The sequence below is a fragment of the Hevea brasiliensis genome, chromosome 15 (genome assembly GCF_030052815.1).
Source record: "Hevea brasiliensis isolate MT/VB/25A 57/8 chromosome 15, ASM3005281v1, whole genome shotgun sequence".
NCBI lineage: Eukaryota > Viridiplantae > Streptophyta > Magnoliopsida > Malpighiales > Euphorbiaceae > Hevea > Hevea brasiliensis.
The window spans coordinates 72,143,435-72,151,404 of record NC_079507.1 but is presented as its reverse complement, the minus strand read 5'-3'; positions in this window follow the sequence as shown (position 1 = coordinate 72,151,404).

Genomic DNA, 7,970 nt, shown 5'->3' with positions numbered 1-7,970 from the left:
TTAACCTCAAAAAAGTATCCTCCGTGGCTCAGAAAATTTTTGAACAGAGTGAGCGTTCGACTCAGAGTAAAATATCAATTTTAACCATAATCTCTATAACTATCTAAAACTAATGCACTGTAGAGTGAAATGCAACATCAACATCATTTTCACATCATAACATCAAAAGGTAATTTGGAGCACTCACACACTGTAGTATCAATCATAACATATGGGAGCCGATCCCTATACAGCCTCTCTTAAATCCAACCTCGTGCCGAATTACTCAAGCTCGGACTTCCACTTAATAACCAAATCGAGGGTCCCAAATAATTACTCAAGCCGTGACTACCCTCGAAGGATCGGGTCCCATAATTACTCAAGCCGTGACTACCCCGGCCCTATCCATAGTCCACACCACATCACATGCACGCCAACGCACGCACACTGCTCCAAATTACCACAACAACATCATGGCACTTTAACAGTTATCATGCATCATAAATCGTGCCTAGAGTTTAACTACATAAATATATGCATATAAGTGATGCATGGGCATCGAACATATAATAATATCGAAATTACAATTAAAATTAATATTTTACTCACGCACTTGACGATGGTCACCGAGGAGGTCGGAGGAAGAAGGTCATTCCGGCTCACCGACAATTTTATTACAATCATTTAATAAATTTGACTCAATACAAACAAAGAAAAGACCAATACGTCCTAAGTCGTAAAATCCGTACAGTCTCCCTATACCTAGGACCTACCCAACCCGCAAAATGGCTCAAAACACACTTCTATATTTACAATCCATATATCCACAGCTCAATCATATCACACAGCCCTCCCGCCCATCAAATCAATCATCCATCACAAGATGTAATATTTCAATTTAGTCCTTATAATTGACCATTTTTGCAAAAATTGCCCAAATCAGCTCTAAAAATTCTAAAACTTTGCCCCGCGGTCCTTAGCAATATTACTAAGCTATTGCAAAAAGAATCATAATTTTCTAAGCTACCACGAATATTTTACGAATTTTTAATCCTATTTAAGCACTAGAAAATTACGTAAAAACAAGGTTCGGGTTTACCTTTGCCGATTCCGACTTAGGGAACGCGCTCGGGATGCCTGACAATGGTGAGGTAGCCAAAACCTCGATCCAATTCGGAGACTTTTCCGGTAGCTAGTCTGTCTGGCCGGAAATTCACATCCGACAATCACAAATTTTCGCGAATTGAGGATACCTACACGAAGCCCAATAATAATATATAAAATCGTGGGTGTTACATTCTCCCTCTTACGTAAAATTCGTCCTCGAATTTTACACAAGGCGTAATAAAGTACATGATTGCACATTGAATGATAAGGGTACTTGCTACGCATGTCCCGCTCGACTCTGTGTGCACTCTTCCACCGATCGCTCCTCCAAAAAACCTTAACCATAAGGATCTGTTTTGATCTTAGCTGACTCACTTGGTAGTAAACTATGGCTACAGGTTGCTCCTCAAATGTCAGGTTTTCTTTCAGCTCTATTATACGCGGCTGTAGCACATTATAAGGATCAGGAATGTATTTCTTGAGCATAGAGATGTGAAACATGGGATGAACGTGAGAAAGGTTGGGTGGTAGCTCCAACCGGTAGGCAACTGCTCCAACTCTATCAGTAACCTCAAAAGGTCCAATATACCGAGCTGCCAACTTGCCATTCTTTCCAAATCTCACGACTCCCTTCATTGGAGAAACCTTCAGGAATACATAGTCGCCCACTGCAAACTCCACATCCCTCCGTCTGGGTCCGTATAACTCTTCTCGCCATCGAAAGTTGTTTTCACTGCTCCTCGATTAAAGGAACTACCTCTGAAGTGTACTGCACTAGGTCTACATCATGCACCTTCGCTTCCCCCATTTCCGTCCAACACAGAGGAGACCTACACTTTCTTCCATATAGTGCCTCATAGGGTGGCATCCCTATGCTGGAGTGATAACTGTTGTTGTAGGCAAACTCCACCAAAGCTAGCTGCTCATCCCATTGACCTCCAAAATCCAAAACACTCATGCGAAGCATGTCTTCCATGTTTGGATTGTCCTTCAATCTGACCGTCTGCCTGCGAGGTGGAAAGCCGCATCAAGTTCAATCAGGTGCCAAGTGCCTCCTGCAACTTTCTCCAAAACCGAGAAGTGAATCAGCCCTCTCGCCGATATTATGGAAGCAGAACTCCATGCAATCGACTATTTCTTGAGTGTAGAGTCGTATATCTTGCAATGTAATATGTGATCTTCACCGGCAAGAAGTGAGTCGATTTAGTTAAGCGGTCTACAATTACCCATATCGAATCATATCCTCGCGTGGTACGAGGCAACCTACCACAAAATCCATAGTAATCATTTCCCACTTCCATTCGGGATAGGGAGCTCTTGCAGCTTCCGACGGTCTCGTGTTCAAACTTCACCTTCTCGACAAGTCAAACACTTGGACACAAAGTTTGCTATGTCTCTCTTCATGCCATTCCACCAAGAGCTATCTTTCACATCATGATACATTTTGGTGGAACTCAGGTGGACATCGTAAAGTGTGTAGTGTGCCTCTCGCATGATTTCATTCCCGAGGTTGTCCACATCGGGCACACATATCCTAGAACCATGCACTAGGGCGCCATCATTGGCAAATCCAAACTCACCACCTTCACCTTGTACTCTTTCTATGATCTTCATCAATTGTTGGTCTCGTGTTGGGAAACTCTAACTCGTCTCAAGTCCGGCCTCACCGAAAAGTGAGCCAACAATACCCCTCATCCGAAAGATCTAGGATTAAACCTTGATCCATCAACTCATGTACTTCTGAATCAACGGTCTCTTCTCTCACAAATGTGCGCCAAACCGCGTAAGATTTCTGCTCAAAGCATCTGCTACAACATTGGCCTTCCTGTGGTGGTACCGATGGTGCAATCATAGTCTTTCAAAAGCTCCATCCATCTCCTCTGTCTCAAGTTTAAATTCCTCTGTTGGAAGATGTACTTTAAACTCTTATGGTTGGTGTATATCTCGCACACTTCACCATACAGATAGTGTCTCCAGATTTTCAGCAAAGACTACACCGCCATTTCCAAATCATGGGTGGGGTAGTTCGCTCATGCCTCTTCACCGCTTGAAGCATAAGCCACTACCTTTCCATTCTGCATCAAAACACACCCAAGGCCAACTCGAGGCGTCACAATACACGGTGTATCCTTCACCACTCACAGTAGTGCCAACACAGGCGTGGTTAGACACTCCTTATCCTCATCATTATAACTGACTCTATCGAGCTCTCTTCCTGTCCTTTGCATCTTATCCACTTCCCTTTTCCTATTTTTGGTATTGTTGGTATCTTTTCAACTCATTGTACTTATTCCTTAATTTTAGTCCTATCTCATCCTTACACCTTTTCCTTCAAAGATGTCTATCCCATCATCAACTTTAACTTTTCTTTTATTTCTTAGTCTTATCTTGATTACTAGTTTCATTACTTCAAGAATTCTAACCCTATGATTTACTCCTACCAGACATTCTTCACCTTATGTAACACTTATAATTACCCATAGAAAATTTTTCTTGTATCACCTTTTTCCAACTTAACTATCGTAACATTATCATTCCCTACCACCTTAGTAGGAAATTGCTTATCTGGATGAATATGAGCCCCATAAACTATAAGTTCCATCCGAACTAACACTTTGTAGGAAATATGTGTCATGCCTTAATTCCAAACAAGATACTTCACGTGTTCATTCTCCTTAATATAATCATATATACTGCCCATAGCTTTCTAAACTTCAACCTAAAATTACCCATCAGCAACAATTTCATCTATTGAAACTCATCCATAAATAGTACTTCATCTAGCTCATAGTTTAAATGCAAGCCTTAGTAGCTAACTCAATTTAACTCCTGTCATTACTCTGATCGTCCTTTCATACTTAACACTAGGTATGCACTTACTGTCATTCTCATATCAGGAAATTATGTATGAATTTGTGCCTACCAAACTCTCAATAACTAGCTATCCTTGTCTCAGTTTCTGTTCCTTATATAACCTTCTAGAACCAAAAGCACAAGCTAAACTTGAAAAGAAAGAAAATATCCTCTTATATTCAACTACGCCCGATTGTCCATATAATAATGTTTAACCTATGTTTCTTAGTCTTTCTCTTCAAATTTCATCATCTCCTAGCACAATTATGCTCTACCTATAAGGTATCATCTGCATGAACCCTTTACCGTACCATTTTTCTTCTTGACATAATATTTTATAATTTATTAACTTTACTTATACTCGACTTATGATTCATATCTATCATCGTTTTTATTGTGCCCTTAACTTTTGTTGATTCCTGAAAGATTTCTCTCACTAATAAATTCTTCCAACACTAATTCCACCCTTATCTAGGGTCATTAATTTGATCCTTGAACTTTCTAGTGATTTATAACCATCCAGACTTGTCACTTTTCGTTCTACCCCTACTATTGTCCTGTCATTATTGCTTCACTACAAAGTGATTCTGTTGATCACACTAAAAATGTTTGCCTGACATTCATAACGAACCTCTAACTACCTTCTCACTATCTCAAAAGTCTAACCTAAAACCTATGTGTCATTATCTATCATTCTTTTCCTCTCATCATACCTATTTGATCCCTTAGACTGACTTTTATTCAACTTACTGCTTACTAACTTCTCTTTCTCTACCTATTTAGGTAGTCCGCAATACCATCGCACACCTTCTAACATTTACTCATTATTATTGTATTCCATACCTCCATCACTATTCTTGCTAATATGGTCCCATTTTGGGTTCTCCATCCTTGTCATTCACCTTGCCAAGAATAACACTTAGCCTACCCTATATCTTAACTTTGTTCCTTCTATTATGCGCCATTCAGATTGTCCTTTCATTTATTTCTTTTGTCTTACCCAAAATAGAACTTAACTATTCTATTCCTGGTTCCATTCTTCTTCCTAACATGACAGCTGTACCTGCTAACTATATCTTTCAGAGTCTCTACCGCGTTATCACATATCTGTGCTACTCAGATTTGGTCCTTTGACCACTCTAGCTAGTACTTCCACTAGCATTTAGATTATATTGTATCTACAATCACTTGTCCAAACTTTCATTCTGCACTTTCTCTATCCATTGGCCTTCTATAATTTATCTTTGCTAATTTATTACTCTTAACACTATTATAATTAGATTATACTATTGTTTTGAATAATTTGAAATTAGAAAGGAACTCAGCAAATTACAGTCATACTTTTATTGTATGATCTCTATTCTTATCCTTTAGCTTACATAATACCCTTACTACCTCGAGAACTAATTTTGCAGTAATTTTATTATTATTATTATTATTATTATTATTATTATTATTATTATTATTATTATTATTATTTTCCATGTTTACTCAACTAGCCCAAAACTTAAGATTCCGGGCACCCAAACCTGTCATCCAATTCAAAGGATTTACATCCATCATGATCTGATTATATATGATTCCTATAATGGAACTTGTATCCTCTCCAGGATACCCGAGCCAACTACTCTCTACCACACTCTACAGTCCCATCCAGGACACTATTTTATTGGTCACCATTATTAGTAATAACTTTCGATCCCTTCTGAAAAGATAGGACTATACCATAACTTGCTGCAACAAAGGTACTACATTTACCACCTTGCCCAAAACCATGTCAAATTAATGTCTCATTTATTATATCATAGCTCCGTAAATCATCAATTCATAGTTTCGACCTTCCCTAGGTAGTAGGGTTGTACTTTATTCCATACTGATACACACAAAGTATACTATTCTCACTCTATAGGTGTCACCTTTACTTTGCAACTAGTCCGAAACCTCTGGTCTGATGGCAACTCTTACTGTAACTCTAGCTCATGCTAGGTAATCAGTCACTGACTCTAGTTACCACCCAACTGTGACCTTTCGATATTCTAGCTCTAGGCTCTTAACCAGGAGTTCCCAACTCCTCTGCAGATATAAAACTCTGTTCTGGTATTACTGTACCAAAACAGAGACTGCCTGCAACATCCTCATCATAAGCACTACAGGGAAGTACGCAGCTCTACACAATAATCTCATGTCGGTACTGTAATCTGCAGCTTACAGAGCAGACATCGAGAACATTGTATAGTTACTACGATACGCCCCTGCACTAGGTCTCCTAATTTCTTATCTCTCCTGAATCTTCTATTATCACAAACTTATTCTGACTGGGTCATCTACTGATGACTGCCAGTAGTGGTATCCTCATCCTTATCTAGGGCAACTGTACTTTTAAGACTCACTTTTATGTACTCGTGTCTTACACGAAATGGGCACACCATTTAAACCCATACAGACAAAAATATAACATTTCTTGGAGTACGTATCCTCATGATAGACCTCACATGTCTACTAACTCTATTTCACATTTCTGTGTACTCCACGAAAATCAAGACACTAACTGAGGTAATCTTATATTTCCCGAGATATAACGTAGAATCTAGAAACAAAGAATTACAGGAAAAGACGAAACAGAATCCTATACTCCGCATGTGACTCCTAGTAGACTCTTCCCAACACTTAGATAATTTTTCCCTATGAATCTGGAGCCTAAGCTCTGATACCACATCTGTCACGACCCAACCTATGGGCCGGACCGGCACTAGGACCTGGGCCAGCCTAAAGCCCCCGAGGCCCGTAGTAAGCCTAACTGTTCATTTACCCAATTCTAAGGCCCATTTGGGCCCAATTTCAAGAAAACAAACGGACAGAGTCCGGACATAAAATGGACTTTCCAACGGGGAGTTTTCGACTCACCCGACCTGTAAACACAATAAATACTCAATTGAGGAGCTCACCACCCTCCACATATTCATCAAAGATAAAATAAATGGGAGCTCAGCTCCCTCATCCAATCCATCCAACATGCATAGAATATTAAGTTTACAGGTCCAAAAATAATAATTTAGTTTACAGACCCAAATCAAATAAACATTCCTAACACATGCGGAAATTCTAAGATTTAACAAGTTTATACAAACAAGAATAATTGACTGCGAGGAGAAAGCGAGTTAACCTCAAAAAGTATCCTCCTGTGGCTGTAAAAATTTTTGAACAGAGTGAGCGTTCGACTCAGAGAGTAAAATATCAATTTTAACCATAATCTCTATAACTATCTAAAACTAATGCACTGTAGAGTGAAATGCAACATCAACATCATTTTCACATCATAACATCAAAAGGTAATTTGGAGCACTCACACACCTCGTAGTATCAATCATAACATATGGGCCGATCCTATACGACTCTCTTAAATCCAACTGGTGCCGAATTACTCAAGCTCGGACTTCCACTTAATAACCAAATCGAGGGTCCCAATTACTCAAGCCGTGACTACCCTCGAAGGATCGGGTCCCAACAATTACTCAAGCCGTGACTACCCCGCCCCTATCCATAGTCCACACCACATCACACGCACGCCAACGCACGCACACCGCCTCCAAATTACCACAACAACATCATGGCACTTTAACAGCTTATCATGCATCATAAATCGTGCCTAGAGTTTAACTACATAAATATATGCATATAAGTGATGCATGGGCATGTGAACATATAATAATATCGAAATTACAATTAAAATTAATATTTTACTCACAGACTTGACGATGGTCACCGAGGAGGGCGGAGGAAGAAAGGCATCGGCTCACTGACAATTTTATTACAATCATTTAATAAATTTGACTCAATACAAACAAAGAAAAAGACCAATACGTCCTAAGTCGTGCGAAAATCCGTGAGTCTCCCTATACCTAGGAGCTACCCAACCTTCAAAATGGCTCAAAACACACTTCTATATTTACAATCCATATATCCACAGCTCAATCATATCACACAGCCCCTCCTGGGCCCATCAAATCAATCATCCATCACAGTATGTAATG